General features: G+C 47.1%; 1 protein-coding gene across 2 annotated transcripts in view; it reads right to left on the bottom strand.

Annotated features, from left to right (window-relative positions):
* The window catches only part of adcy9 (adenylate cyclase 9), a 208,710-nt gene that overhangs the window by 153,375 nt on the left and 38,454 nt on the right, over positions 1 to 16,881 (bottom strand). The window lies entirely within an intron of this gene.

The raw sequence follows: 16,881 nt of genomic DNA, 5'->3' as shown, positions 1-16,881 counted from the left end.
AAGGCCGGACTGCAACTCCACCTCCTCGCCGAGAAATCAGCTACCTTGGAGGTAATTTCTCTGCTGACTTACAACATTGACTAATAGTCTGAACTTCTTTGCAGCCGTTTTCCTGTGGTGTTGCCTTATCTGTGGGATTGGCGTTTGGTGTGATCAGCGACGGCTTCGCTTCACACCCCAACCAGATAAGTGGTTAGACAGGAGCTACACGAGTGTGTGACTGGAGGTGGAGGTGCTCCCTCCCAAAAGAACACAGACTGTGGGATTACTGAGTGTGTGTACTCACACTCACCTGTACTGTTTCTGTTCTCTGCCAGCAGTACCAGGTCTGACAGCTGGAGACGGTGACCACCTGGGGACCCAGGACTTGGCGGCTCCGGTGTTCTTCAGATCCGTTGGCGGTGAGGGCCGTGTGGGATCCGGCTCGGTTCTGGACGGGCGTCTCCTATCCTCAAGCCTGCCCACACGTCACCCAACGTAATTGACTGTAGTTCCAAACTGGTTGTTGTCTGTATTCCGTTGTGCACAATTTACAACATTAAATTGTTACTGTTTGGCTTATCCATTGCCCGTTCTTGTACACCCCCTGTTGTGGGTCCGTGTTCCTACACTTTCACAACAAAGGTAGTGCCAAGAAGTGGGGGGGCAACAAGACCCGATGGCATGCCCTATCATCTATTACCATTGTTTTATACATAGCTCATAGATAGTTTGACTTACACAAACAAAATACAGCCACCATTTCACACATTACAGAAAAACAAGAGTGGAATTTCATGATTACACAGTGCAGTCACAAGATCCAATAGACAGGGGTGCACATAACTGGTACTCATGGTGCTCATGTGTGCTAAACATCATTGATGCACAACAAAAGGAAACACTTTTCCTACGATCTGTCATTGCTTTCCTCGTATGAAGCGCTTCCCTTGTGTTTCTGCTACGCATCATTTATTTTTAGCATGCACAAGCACCATGAGTACCAGCTATGTGCACCCCTGCCAATAGAGCTTATTTCTCTGTCTCTGAGATATATAAATGTTATTACTGCAGACCCATTATCTGTGGTGTGGAGCTACACAATCGCACTTTCACCACTTAAAAATCAATTGCATGGATTTGCATGGTAAAGCATGTGTGCCAGGGTTTCATGGTACCTTCAAATGCAGTCTCCACTTGAATGTCCAGCACAGTAGTAGAGCATTAGTACTGATGAGAGCCATATGAAAAAATATTTTGATTATTTTGTAAAAATAAACAAACAAATAAATAAAAACAATTAACGGGTTGAATGTCGGATTTTTAATGCATTGCAGAGCTGTTCAATTGGCAAGAATCTCCACTGGACTGACTTTAATGTGTTTTTAGTGCAAGTATTAAATGACGCGGATCAGTGTCAGGACCAGAAAAACACCTCATCAGGACATCGTGGTGTGGTGTGTTTAGATGCTTATACTATTTTTGTTCACAGGGGTACTGGGGTCCAAGAACCAATTGGCTGGCTGAACTAGACTAACAATCAAACTTTGTTGAACTTTCTTTGCCATCCCAGCCAATCAGAAAACTTCTCTCACAGCTTTCTGACAGCTGTATCAATCTCAGTGGAGTAGAAAGCAAATATTTCATCAGATGGAGAGACACTTCAGCAGAAGAAAAGAAGAAAAATGTCTGGGTGTTTCACTACAATCCTGCACCCAGAGACAGATGGAGGATTTTATATTGGAACTGACAATAAACTCTCAGTTTCACTGTGCTTTGACCTCATAATGTTGGATTTATTTTATTTTGCCTCCCCCCACCCCCTAAACACACACACACACACACACACACACACACACACACACACACACACACACACACACACACACACACACACACACACACACACACACACACACGTCAGATATTAGTAGTGGCTGCTACAGATGACAATAAAAACAGGAAAAAGAAATAATAATAAAAACAGTTATTGCAGTGTACTTTTATGAGTCAACTGAAATCAAAATCCAAATGCTTCTGTCAGCATGTGGCTAAATGATATTCCACATGGAAACATTAATTGAGAGAACATGTCTTCTGTTAAAAGACTGGTCGAATGTCTTTAAAGAGAATGTTTTCTATTACATTTCTACATTCCTGACATCTAGTGGTGGGCACAGTTCCGCTAATCTGCTAACCGCTAATTATCAAAGATAATGTTTTCATTATCAGATTAGCTTTTCAGATAACTCTGAAAACCATTATTGGACTAATTATGTCCGATACATGTTGGTGCGATAATTTTTAGACAGCATGGTAAACAAAGCTGAATAGTTAAAAACATTTATGAAACCTAAAATCAGTTGAGTACCTACCTGTTAACTGTTTTGTAGTAGGTACGCTGTTCTATCCTCCATAGACAGAGGAGAGCTGGTTTTAGAAGAAACCGCTCTATCCTCTGCAGGCAAAGGAGACCTGGTTACAGAAAAGAAAAAAGCTAATTCCTTTTGACCCCATACGGTTACGTTGGCAATATCACCCAAGTCATCCAGAGGCATACAGTTTTAACTTATGGTTACATTTTAACCAAACTAATTTCGGACAAGTTATTTAAATTAATGTCACGTCTGAAGTTTTATAAAGTGAAAATATCAGATATACGAGGTCTATTAGAAAAGTATCCGACCTTATTATTTTTTTCAAAAACCATATGGATTTGAATCACATGTGATTGCGTCAGACAAGCTTGAACCCTTGTGCGCATGTGTGAGTTTTTCCACGCCTGTCGGCTGCGTCATTTGCCTGTGAGCAGGCTTTGAGTGAGGAGTGGAACACCCCCTCGGCGGATTTTCATTGTCAGGAAATGGCGGAATGATTTGGGCTTTTTTTCCATCAGAATTTTTTCAGAAACTGTTAGAGACTGGCAGCTGGAAACCATTAGAAAAATGTATCTGACTTTCAGTGAAAATTTTACGGGCTTCACAGAGAATAAGGACTGTTACTACAACTTTAAGGGCAGCTTTAAGGAAGCTCGGCACGCCACGCTCCGTGCCGCCATCGAGAGCCACAAACCACCGGATCATTTCTAAACGGATGGCTCTGTGGATCTGAGACCGTCATGTGCACTTTCTCTGGTTATCACAAGAGCTGGACATCAGCCATTTTCCGGCAGATTTCACTTTTAACAAGAGATTTTGTCATGGAAAGCCGAGCGGAGGCTTCGCACGTCACAACTGATTTGCTGATGGAGCGAGACAAAGGAACACCTCCGTTTTGGTCTCACAGGACGGCTTTGAGATGGCGTTCAGACAGCTGTCGGTGGTTTTTCCATCGAGTGATTATCCGAGAAATTGTGGATGTGCCTGGACATGCCAGAACATGTCCCGTGAGGCTTCATCACGGCGTTGCTTTGCGCCATGCGGAGTCCTGCTTATGTCTGTCGTCTTTGATCTAGAGTAATATATACGAGGCCTGTCCGTAAAGTATAGGTCCTTTTTATTTTTTTCAAAAACTATATGGATTTCATTCATATGTTTTTACGTCAGACATGCTTGAACCCTCGTGCGCATGCGTGAGTTTTTCCACGCCTGTCGGTGACGCCATTCGCCTGTGAGCAATCCTTGTGGGAGGAGTTGTCCAGCCCCTCGTCGGAATTCCTTTGTCTGAGAAGTTGCTGAGAGACTGGCGCTTTGTTTGATCAAAATTTTTTCTAAACCTGTGAGACACATCGAAGTGGACATGGTTCGAAAAATTAAGCTGGTCTTCAGTGAAAATTTTAACAGCTGATGAGAGATTTTGAGGTGATTCTGTCGCTTTAAGGACTTTTCACGGTGCGAGACGTCGCGCAGCGCTCTCAGGCAGCGTCATCAGCCTGTTTCAAGCTTAAAACCTCCACATTTCAGGCTCTGTTGATCCAGGACGTCGTGAGAGAACAGAGAAGTTTCAGAAGAAGTCGGTTCCAGCATTTTATCCGGATATTCCACTGTTAAAGGAGATTTTTTTAATGAAAGACGTGCGGGTGGATTGCAGCGTCGGCTCGCAGCCGCCGCGACGCTCCGTCACAGGAAAAACACCTCTGTTGGAAGCCTTGAGGCCAAGTTGGAACATCTCCAGTTGATAAACAATTTCTCATATACTCACTCCACTGAAAGCCATCAAAAGCCAACTGGATTTTAACAAATGGTTATCAACATGGAGGTGTTTTTCCTGTGCCGCCGCACCGCGTCGGCTGCGTCCCGACGCGCGGACCCGTCCGCACATCTTTCTGACCTTCGTTCGTCTTTCTGACCTTCTGACCTTTCTGACCTTCGTTCAACTGCTTCGTTGCAGTGGGTAGGGCACTCAAAGACAGAAGTGCTGACTCATTGTTTGGGTCCGTGGTCACCTTTGATGCTACCAGAAACGATCGTGGTGTTAAAACTCAAAATCAGCTTGTTATAGTTGCAAGTGTACCAGAGACAATACTGGAAGTTATCGGTTATGTGTAGCTTCCGATAAATTTTTGGGTGGTTTATTGGTTTAGCTTTATAAAAGATAACTTTTCAGTTAGCTAATTATCTGTTATCAAAGACAGGTTTTTGGTTAACTGTGCCCACCACTGCTGACATCATAGAGAATCTTGATCAACATATGTGTATCGGAGTTCTCTGTACATTTACTTTTTTGGAAAGTCTGGTGTCATGTCATTATTATCACTGGTCTAAGCTTAACAGAGCTGTAACCATTCTGCAGTTTTGCTGTGCAGGAAGCCATTAACCACATAAAACTAGAAAAAACTTTACTTCTGCTCACTGGCACAATAACAGTTTTTCTGTCAATTTGGTTTAATGGCTTCCTTCTTGATTGAGAGCCATTGAAATTATGAAAAGGTGGACAATGTCACTTTTTTGATGACTCCAGCTTCTCATTTAAAACCCTGTGGTTAAGGTGGACTTTTTTGGGGGGGGTGGGTGTTCCTTAATTCCTAGGTGTTAATTTTGGCCTCCTTCTTCAATGATGTAAAATCTAAATGACCCAACCTTCTTGAAATATTCTACAACAGCTAATAATTGCCCCGTGGCCCTTAACAGGAATAAGTGGTTGAAGATGAGTGAGTGAGTGAGTGAGTGAGCTACTAATTGCTCGTGGCACCATGAATGTTTTGACAGAGTTCTAAAGAAGGAACCTGGCCTGCAAAATTGTTCTCAGGAACCCCCATCTTAATTCTTCAGGTTTTTTTTCTGCTCTTAAATACAAGAAGGGAGGTAGTCCTTCAAATACAGCCAAGAGTCCCTCAGTTAACCAAAACTCTGCCAGTTATTCAGAAGTTTTTAGTAGTAATTCCATCAGTTTGTTGTATCTTACCTGCAGTTTAAAGAGTCATTCATCAGATATGTATGCAAACCTTTGATACACTATAAAAACTGCAATCTGTTTTGTAACTATTATTTTTCAGTAACTTTATTTGGAAATGAAGTCGATGTCACTGACTTAAAGGTTTTTTTTTCTAAACTAGGCCCTATTTAAAGATCCTTTTGAGTTAAAGGTTTCACAGAGGAACAACAAAGAGGCTAACAGTGAGCAATGGACATTGTGCTGCAATTGTTGGGAAGGTGTCGTAACACGGACCCACAACAGGGGGCGCTAATGAACGGACAATGGATAAGGGAAGGAGTAACAATTTAATGTTGCACAAGAACACAACGTAAAATAAACAAAGGTACTGCCAATCACACACAAGAGGATTGCGGGCAGGCTCGAAGATAGGAGACCTCAGATGAACGAAGAGCCGGGACCCACACCGCTTCTACCACCAACGGCCTGAAGAACACCGAAGCCGCCAAGCCCCGAGTCCCCAGGTGGTCTCTGTCCTCCGTTGTCGGCCCTGGTACTGCTGGCAGAAAAAACAGAAGGTAGTGAGTGTGAATCCTCACACCCAGCAACCTTGATTATTGATTCTTGTGGAGGGAGAGCCTCCACCTCCAATCATACACACGTGCAGCTCCGAAAATCCAGTCAAGGAAATACCACCAGGAAAAAACAGCTGCAAAACAGATCAGATTATTATTTGACGTATAAGTCAGCAGAGAGATTACCTTGTATCGTAGGAGATTTCTCGGCGAGGAGGTGGAGTCGCCACCCGGCCTTTATGGTGATGGTGATGATGAGATGATGAGTGACAGCTGGTGTTGAGGATGATTGACGGCTGTCACTCCCAGTGGTTCTGGCGCCCTCTTGTGCTTGAAGCCCGCACTCCAAGCAGGGCGCCATCCGGTGGTGGTGAGCCAGCAGTACCTCCTCTTCGGCGGCCCACACAACAGGACCCCCCCCTCAACGGGCGCCTCCTGGCGCCCGACCAGGCTTGTCCGGGTGTCGGTGGTAGAAATCGACCAGAAGGGCCGGGTCCAGGATGAAGCTCCTCTTCACCCAGGAGCGTTCCTCGGGTCCGTAACCCTCCCAGTCCACCAAGTACTGAAAGCCCCGACCCATCCGACGGACGTCCAGGAGCCGACGAACGGTCCATGCCGGCTCCCCGTCGATGATCCGGGCAGGAGGTGGGTCGGGTCCGGGGGAGCAGAGCGGTGAGGTGTGGTATGGCTTGAGTTTGGAAACATGAAAAACCGGATGGATCCGCAGTGAAGCCGGGAGAGTTAGCTTCACTGCGGCCGGACTGAGGATCTTGGCGATGGGGAACGGCCCGATGAAGCGGTCCTTGAGTTTGTGGGAGGTCACCTGGAGCGGGATATCTTTGGTGGATAGCCACACCTCCTGCCCTGGTTGGTATGTAGGGGCCGGGGAACGCCGGCGGTCTGCATGGGCCTTGGCCCTCGTCCGGGCCTGCAACAGGGCAGAGCGGGCGGCCCGCCACACCCGGCGGCACCTCCGCAGGTGGGCCTGGACCGAGGGTACCCGACCTCTCCCTCCACAAGTGGGAACAACGGGGGCTGGTAGCCCAGACACGCTTCAAAGGGGGAGAGGCCGGTGGCAGAGGATACTTGGCTGTTGTGAGCGTACTCGATCCAGGCCAGATGGTTACTCCAGGCCGCCGGGTGAGCGGAGGTGACACAACGAAGAGCCTGTTCAAGTTCCTGGTTCGCCCTCTCTGCCTGGCCGTTCGTCTGTGGGTGGTACCCGGACGAGAGACGCACGGTGGCCCCCAGTTCCTTACAAAAACTCCTCCAGACCTGCGAGGAAAACTGGGGACCACGATCCGAGACGATGTCCGACGGTATCCCATGCAGACGCACGACGTGGTGAACCAGGAGGTCTGCCGTCTCCTGGGCCGTTGGGAGCTTCGGGAGGGCCACGAAGTGGGCCGCCTTGGAGAACCGGTCCACTATCGTCAGTATGGCGGTGTTGCCCTGGGACGGCGGGAGGCCCGTGACGAAGTCCAGACCGATGTGGGACCAGGGGCGATGAGGCACAGGCAGGGGTTGGAGGAGACCCCTGGTCTTGCGATGGTCCGCCTTGCCCCTGGCACAGGTGGTGCAGGCCTGGACGTAGTCCCGGACGTCGGCTTCCAGTGACGCCCACCAGAAGCGCTGCTGGACTACTGCCACGGTCCTACGCACTCCAGGATGACAGGAGAGCTTGGATCCGTGGCAGAAGTCCAAGACGGCAGCCCTAGCCTCTGGTGGAACGTAGAGTCTATTCTTCGGACCGTTTCCCGGGTCCGGGTTCTTAGTCTGGGCCTCCCGGACGATCTCCTCCACGTCCCAGGTGAGGGTAGCCACGACAGTGGACTCGGGAAGGATGGTGTCGATGGGGTCCGACAACCCGACCTTGGCTTCCTCTTCGTGCACCCGGGACAATGCATCAGATCGTTGATTTTTGGTCCCGGGGCGGTAGGTGATCCGGAAGTCAAAGCGTGCGAAGAACAGGGACCAGCGGGCTTGCCTGGGGTTCAGCCGCTTGGCGGTCCGGATGTACTCCAGGTTCCGGTGGTCCGTAAAAACCGTGAAAGGCCCCGTAGCCCCCTCCAACAGGTGTCTCCACTCTTCTAGAGCCTCCTTCACCGCGAGGAGTTCTCGATTGCCCACGTCATAGTTCCGTTCAGCGGGGGTCAACCTGCGGGAAAAGTAGGCACAAGGATGGAGAACCTTATCGGACTCCCCGCTCTGGGACAGCACGGCTCCTATTCCTGAGTCTGAGGCGTCCACCTCTACTACAAACTGGCGAGTAGGATCAGGCTGCACCAGAACTGGAGCAGATGAAAACCGGCGTTTCAACTCCCTAAACGCGGCCTCGCACCGGTCCGACCAGGTGAAGGGGACTTTGGTGGAGGTCAGGGCGGTCAGGGGGCTAACGACCTGACTGTAACCCTTAATGAACCTCCTGTAGAAGTTTGCGAAGCCGAGGAACTGTTGCAGCTTCCTACGGCTCGTTGGTTGGGGCCAATCCCTCACCGCCGCAACCTTGGCCGGATCCGGGGCGACGGAGTTGGAGGAGATGATAAACCCCAAGAAGGACAGAGAAGTGCGGTGAAACTCACACTTCTCGCCCTTCACAAACAGCCGGTTTTCTAACAACCGCTGTAGGACCTGACGTACATGCCGGACATGGGTCTCAGGATCCGGGGAAAAGATGAGTATATCATCCAGATACACGAAGACAAACCGGTGCAGGAAGTCCCGCAGGACGTCATTAACCAAGGCTTGGAACGTCGCGGGGGCGTTAGTGAGACCGAACGGCATGACCAGGTACTCAAAATGACCCAACGGGGTGTTAAATGCCGTCTTCCATTCATCTCCCTTCCGGATCCGAACTAGATGGTACGCATTCCTAAGATCGAGTTTGGTGAATATTTTGGCTCCATGCAGGGGTGTGAACACCGAATCCAAGAGGGGCAATGGGTATCGATTGCGAACCGTGATCTCGTTCAATCCCCTGTAATCGATGCATGGACGAAGTCCGCCATCTTTCTTGCCCACAAAAAAGAAACCAGCACCCATCGGGGAGGTGGAGTTCCGGATCAACCCGGCGGCCAAGGAGTCCCGGATGTAGGTTTCCATTGATTCGCGTTCCGGACGTGAGAGATTGTACAGCCTACTGGACGGGAACTCACTGCCCGGAACCAAATCGATGGCACAATCGTACGGTCGGTGTGGTGGAAGGGCGAGCGCCAGATCTTTGCTGAAGACGTCAGCCAGATCATGGTACTCCCCTGGCACCGCCGTCAGATTGGGAGGGGTTTTAACCTCCTCCTTAGCCGTCATTCCGGGGGGAACCGAGGATCCTAAACACTCCCGGTGGCAGGTTTCGCTCCACTGCACCACGACCCCAGACGGCCAATCGATCCGGGGATTGTGCTTCACCATCCAAGGAAAACCCAAAATCACTCGGGAGGTAGAAGATGTCACGTAAAACACTATCTCCTCCCGGTGATTCCCAGACACAACCAAGGTCACAGGCTGGGTCCGGTGTGTGATTAGCGGGAGTAGAGTGCCATCTAGTGCCCGTACCTTCAAGGGCGAAGGCAGAGCCACTAGGGGGAGCCCCACTTCCTTTGCCCATCTGCTATCCAACAGATTCCCTTCGGACCCCGTGTCCACCAGTGCTGGGGCGTGAAGGGTTAAATCCCCACTCAGGATTACCACTGGGATTCGTGCTGATTTGCGGGAACTTCCCGTGCACATGTTATGGCCCACCCTTAGCCCAGTGTCTAAGGACGGGCGTTGGTGTTTGACCGTTTGGGGCAGTCTTTTAACAGGTGCTCACATGAGCCACAGTAAAAACATTCCCCGCGGGCCAGTCCCCTTTGTTTAATATCTGATCTCACTTTAGCCCTGCTCGTGTCCATAGCTTCGTCAGCAGGGGGAGCTGTTGCCACACGGAGCCCACCGGCAATGGAGCGTGAGGACGACGTCACCCCGTCAGACCCGGAAGAGAGAGGGACGGCTTGTGCCCGGCCACGCCCCCCGGCCTGCTCCCGACGGTGTTCATTCAAACGGTTGTCTAAGCGTATAACCAGAGTGACAAGCCCGTCGAAAGTCTGCGGTTCGTCCTTAGCCAGTAAATGCTCCTTCAGTACTGGAGACAGTCCGCTTATGAAGGCGGCGCGGAGCGCGACGTCATTCCAACCCGACCTCGCAGCCGCGATGCGGAAGTCGACAGCGTAATCGGCCGCGCTCCGACGCCCCTGTCTCAGTGACAGCAGCACGGTCGAGGCGGTCTCGCCTCTGTTGGGATGATCAAACACCTGTTTGAATTCCCGTATAAACCCAGCGTATGACGTCAGAAGCCATGACTGCTGTTCCCAGAGCGCTGTAGCCCAAGCGCGTGCCTCACCTCGAAGCAGATTAATTACATAAGCCACCCGGGTGGCGTCTGCCGCGTACATGACTGGACGCTGTGCAAAAACGAGCGAACACTGCATCAAGAAGTCTGCGCACGTCTCCACACAGCCTCCGTACGGTTCAGGAGGACTTATGTAAGCTTCAGGGGACGGTGGGGGGGGTAGTTGAACGGCCAGTGGAACATCTACATTAGGCCCCGGACCAGCAGGAGGAGACACTGCAGCGACGCTTGACTCGCGTGCTTCCACTCTGGCGGTGAGAGCCTCCATCCTCTGATTGAGGCTTGCATTTTGCTCAGTTACCAGCTGTAACTGAGCAGTGAAAGCGGTAAGGATTTGCTGCAGATCACTTACCACGCCTCCTGCTGACGCCTGCGCTCCCTGTTCTCCCATTGGCTGTTCAAGCTGTGGTTGACGCCCCTCGGGATCCATGACGAATGGCCGAGAAATCCTGTTGGGAAGGTGTCGTAACACGGACCCACAACAGGGGGCGCTAATGAACGGACAATGGATAAGGGAAGGAGTAACAATTTAATGTTGCACAAGAACACAACGTAAAATAAACAAAGGTACTGCCAATCACACACAAGAGGATTGCGGGCAGGCTCGAAGATAGGAGACCTCAGATGAACGAAGAGCCGGGACCCACACCGCTTCTACCACCAACGGCCTGAAGAACACCGAAGCCGCCAAGCCCCGAGTCCCCAGGTGGTCTCTGTCCTCCGTTGTCGGCCCTGGTACTGCTGGCAGAAAAAAACAGAAGGTAGTGAGTGTGAATCCTCACACCCAGCAACCTTGATTATTGATTCTTGTGGAGGGAGAGCCTCCACCTCCAATCATACACACGTGCAGCTCCGAAAATCCAGTCAAGGAAATACCACCAGGAAAAAAACAGCTGCAAAACAGATCAGATTATTATTTGACGTATAAGTCAGCAGAGAGATTACCTTGTATCGTAGGAGATTTCTCGGCGAGGAGGTGGAGTCGCCACCCGGCCTTTATGGTGATGGTGATGATGAGATGATGAGTGACAGCTGGTGTTGAGGATGATTGACGGCTGTCACTCCCAGTGGTTCTGGCGCCCTCTTGTGCTTGAAGCCCGCACTCCAAGCAGGGCGCCATCCGGTGGTGGTGAGCCAGCAGTACCTCCTCTTCGGCGGCCCACACAACAGCAATGCCCCAAAGGATTTTGGAGTTTGGGGGTTTAAATGTTGTTATTGAGGTTCGTGATAGTTTAACAGTGTTGTTAGTGTAATTGATTTACTGTATTTTTGTAGTTCAACTGGTTTAGTCAGTTTAGTTAAGTGCCATGTTGCCGTTACCATGAGTAAGAAGTGTAGTGCATTTGATGTCTTCTGCCATGTCTCTGTTTGTGGCTGTGTCCACCTGCTTAAAAAGCACCTGCTTGCGGAAGAATGTAGAAAAGACAACGAGCTCTCTCTCTCTCTCTCTCTCTCTGTGTGTGTGTGTGTGTGTGTATAACTTCGATCACGGTCAGACTGTGGAAAGCTGACATTTGCCATTTGGTATGCTTATGTATTTTGGAAGGCAGACCAAAAGACTAATATTTTGGAGAAACTACGGATATTAACTAACAACACTGAATAATGGATGTTGCTAATTACATTCTGGACTCACACACCATTCCAGCAGGGGGCTGTAAATCATCTACATATTAAAAGCGTGTATGCGTTATTTTATTTAGTATGTACAATGTAATGATAATAATAATAACAATAACAATAACAATAATAATAATAATAATAATAATAATAATAATAATGTGTATATGATAACAAGAACCTAAGCAATTTATAAATACATTAAGACAAGATTTACATTAACATTAAAAAATATGCAATTAACAGTAAATTAAAGGATGGGTTCTTCTAAAAAAATGTTAATGTCTAAGGTCTAAGGTTCTAAAAACATTCTCGACTCACGCCATTCCAACTCATTATAGAAACTTTGCATAATTTATTACCACCCTTGAAAAATGTCAGCTATCTATTTTATAAACACTATCCAATTTAGAGCCTGTGGATTCCTATGGGCAATGCACTACTGGAAAAAAAAAAGCTACTAATGTGAACGTCAGACACATTTTAGCAAGGTCACAAGTTTTTCTGCTAATAAGTTTCCACTTCCACTGATGTTAAACCCAGTTCAGACAGGACTTCATAACATACGAGCCGAAATGCAATCCTACTCAACCAACACACCTGACCCTCACCAAAACCAAACATACGTCACCAGCCTTTGAGGTTCATACCATCATAAATACATTTATAAAGCCATCTGGCCATGTGACAGTTGACCTTTGAAGGTCCATGGCAGCATGCTGAGAATCAACAACATGGGTCGTGATGTCAAAAACAGTTCAGTATCAGTTCACAGACCTCAGGGCAACTACTGTATTTGCTCTTCATGTCTCACAGGGCATCATGTGTGCATACCAAACACAAGTATTGCACACAGACAAAAGAGATTTTCTCTGTGTAAAAAAATACTCTGTTCAGACTGCCAGTTCAAAGGATTTAAAGCATATCTGATTCATATCTGATCTCACTGATAGACTGGCCACGTTACATAACAAGTGATAAGTTCCAATTGCTGTGTCCGTACTGCAATCCTCATCTGCTGTCTAATCCACATTGGTTGGTATAGTAATGAAGGTGACACATATGTAAACAGTCACATGACTGCTGTGTCTGAACACTGCAAACACAGAGCTCTGACTCAGGATTTGGATTGTAATCAAAGTTGGTGCATTTATATGAATTTATATAATTTATTTTCTTAAGTTTATATGTTCTAAAACAACATGGGGTGTGGTGTCGACTGACATTGTGAGCAGCCAAATGAGCCATTAGAAAAAAACGCTTGCAAATGTACGCACACAAAAAAGTCCAAACTGAATGTGCACTGTTAGAAATCATGTCCATAATGGTCGCACAAATTGCAGTGTGTAATAAAAGGCTTTAACAAAGGCAAATTATGTGTACACAGACTGAGCAGCAGCTGAAAAGTTGCCATGTAAATACACAAACATGCAAGACTCCTGGACGTTTGGCACACACACACGGGTTCATGCGCAGCATGTTTCAGGTGTGAGGTGTCATCCAAGTGTCCTTTCTCCTGTGGAAGGGTTTTTTTTTTTTTGCTTTTATTTGGCTGTGAGCAGAGGAGGAGAAGAAATCCACCAGCTCTCAAGGATGAGCTTTATGTAACCTGCATCACATCGTCCCTCACTGGGCTCAAACTCACAGGCTGGGAGGTAGTCGCTCCAACCACTGTTACCTTTATGTAGCACGAAACATTACAGATTTAACAAAACAGTTTCTCCACCCACTCCACCCTGCCTGCACTCTCTTCTTCACCTCTCTACTATACTTTCCATTACTTTGGACAGTTGACTCCAAGAATTTAAACTCATCTACTTTCACCACCTCCAATCCTTATAATCGCACCATTCCACTGGTCTCCCTCTCATTCACACACATGTACTCAGTCGTGCTCCTACTGACTTTCATTCCCCTGCTCTCCAGAGCATATCTCCACTTCTCTAGGCTAGACTCAACCTGCTGTCTACTGTCAATGAAAATTTAAGCAATACTGTCTAATAATACTGCCTAAGGGAAGCATGTATAAAGTGAATAAAATTGGTCCTAGCACAGAACCTTGTGGAACTCCATAATTAACTTTAGTCTGTGAAGAAGATTCCCCATTTACATGAACAAATTGTAATCTATTAGACAAATATGATTCAAACCACCGCAGCGCAGTGCCTTTAATACCTATGGCATGCTCTAATCTCTGTAATAAAATTTTATGGTCAACAGTATCAAAAGCAGCACTGAGGTCTAACAGAACAAGCACAGAGATGAGTCCACTGTCCGAGGCCATAAGAAGATCATTTGTAACCTTCACTAATGCTGTTTCTGTACTATGATGAATTCTAAAACCTGACTGAAACTCTTCAAATAGACCATTCCTCTGCAGATGATCAGTTAGCTGTTTTACAACTACCCTTTCAAGAATTTTTGAGAGAAAAGGAAGGTTGGAGATTGGCCTATAATTAGCTAAGATAGCTGGGTCAAGTGATGGCTTTTTAAGTAATGGTTTAATTACTGCCACCTTAAAAGCCTGTGGTACATAGCCAACTAACAAAGATAGATTGATCATATTTAAGATCGAAGCATTAAATAATGGTAGGGCTTCCTTGAGCAGCCTGGTAGGAATGGGGTCTAATAGACATGTTGATGGTTTGGATGAAGTAACTAATGAAAATAACTCAGACAGAACAATCGGAGAGAAAGAGTCTAACCAAATACCGGCATCACTGAAAGCAGCCAAAGATAACGATACGTCTTTGGGATGGTTATGAGTAATTTTTTCTCTAATAGTTAAAATTTTGTTAGCAAAGAAAGTCATGAAGTCATTACTAGTTAAAGTTAATGGAATACTCAGCTCAATAGAGCTCTGACTCTTTGTCAGCCTGGCTACAGTGCTGAAAAGAAACCTGGGGTTATTCTTATTTTCTTCAATTAGTGATGAGTAGAAAGATGTCCTTACACATTTCTGTCCTTGATACCATATCTACCCATTACTTCCTCGTCACCTCTGTTCCCTTCGCCAACATGCCCACTGAAGTCCGCTTCTATCACCACTCTTTCATTTTTGGACACACTCTCTACCAGCTCATCTAGCTCACTCCAGAAATCTTCTTTCTCCTTCTTCTCGCAACTTACATGTGGGGCATATGCACTAATGATATTCATCATCACCCCTTCAATTTCCAGCTTTACACTAATCTGGTGGTTGGCTCTCACTGCGGTATTGTATCAATTCCTGTTCCGGAGCACAGCGGTGTTTTGCTGTATCTGTTAGCTGTTTAATCTGCGCAGTTAGATTGATCTAGTTAACTAGATAACGATTTGTTTCACTGTGTAATCTTCACGTGCCTTAACTAAAGCACTCCCTCTGCTGAATCACCTCTAAATTATTTACACATTATTCACTTTGTGTGTTTTTAGGAATCCGCTAGCTTAACGCAGCTACTAGCTCTTAGCCAATTTAGCATGGCGGCTTCTCCTGTCTCTCCCGCACTTTTCTGCTCTGGGTGTGAAATGTTTAGTTATTCCTCGGCCTCCTTTAGCAGTAATGGTACTTGTAATAAGTGTAGCTTATTTGTAGCTTTGGAGGCCAGGCTGGGCGAATTGGAGACTCGGCTCCGCACCGTGGAAAATCCTACAGCTAGCCAGGCCCCTGTAGCCGGTGTGGACCAAGGTAGCTTAGCCGCCGTTAGTTTCCCTCTGGCAGATCCCGAGCAGCCGGGAAAGCAGGCCGACTGGGTGACTGTGAGGAGGAAGCATAGCCCTAAACAGAAGCCCCGTGTACACCGCCAACCCGTTCACATTTCTAACCGTTTTTCCCCACTCGACGACACACCCGCCGAGGATCAAACTCTGGTTATTGGCGACTCTGTTTTGAGAAATGTGAAGTTAGCGACACCAGCAACCATAGTCAATTGTCTTCCGGGGGCCAGAGCAGGCGACATTGAAGGAAATTTGAAACTGCTGGCTAAGGCTAAGCGTAAATTTGGTAAGATTGTAATTCACGTCGGCAGTAATGACACCCGGGTACGCCAATCGGAGGTCACTAAAATTAACATTGAATCGGTGTGTAACTTTGCAAAAACAATGTCGGACTCTGTGGTTTTCTCTGGGCCCCTCCCCAATCGGACCGGGAGTGACATGTTTAGCCGCATGTTCTCCTTGAATTGCTGGCTGTCTGAGTGGTGTCCAAAAAATGAGGTGGGCTTCATAGATAATTGGCAAAGCTTCTGGGGAAAACCTGGTCTTGTTAGGAGAGACGGCATCCATCCCACTTTGGATGGAGCAGCTCTCATTTCTAGAAATCTGGCCAATTTTCTTAAATCCTCCAAACCATGACTATCCAGGGTTGGGACCAGGAAGCAGAGTTGTAGTCTTACACACCTCTCTGCAGCTTCTCTCCCCCTGCCATCTCCTCATTACCCCATCCTCGTAGAGATGGTGCCTGCTCCCAGACCACCAATAACCATCAAAAATCTATTTAAGCATAAAAAAAAAAAATCAAAAAGAAAAAATAATATAGCACCTTCAACTGCACCACAGACTAAAACAGTTAAATGTGGTCTATTAAACATTAGGTCTCTCTCTTCTAAGTACCTGTTAGTAAATGATATAATAATTGATCAACATATTGATTTATTCTGCCTTACAGAAACCTGGTTACAGCAGGATGAATATGTTAGTTTAAATGAGTCAACACCCCCGAGTCACACTAACTGCCAGAATGCTCGTAGCACGGGCCGAGGCGGAGGATTAGCAGCAATCTTCCATTCCAGCTTATTAATTAATCAAAAACCCAGACAGAGCTTTAATTCATTTGAAAGCTTGACTCTTAGTATTGTCCATCCAAATTGGAAGTCCCAAAAACCAGTTTTATTTGTTATTATCTATCGTCCACCTGGTCGTTACTGTGAGTTTCTCTGTGAATTTTCAGACCTTTTGTCTGACTTAGTGCTTAGCTCAGATAAGATAATTATAGTGGGCGATTTTAACATCCACACAGATGCTGAGAAT

Source organism: Thalassophryne amazonica, chromosome 15, assembly GCF_902500255.1.
Source record: "Thalassophryne amazonica chromosome 15, fThaAma1.1, whole genome shotgun sequence".
NCBI lineage: Eukaryota > Metazoa > Chordata > Actinopteri > Batrachoidiformes > Batrachoididae > Thalassophryne > Thalassophryne amazonica.
Note: the sequence above shows the minus strand (reverse complement) of the source record. Positions and strands in the feature narration are given on the sequence as shown.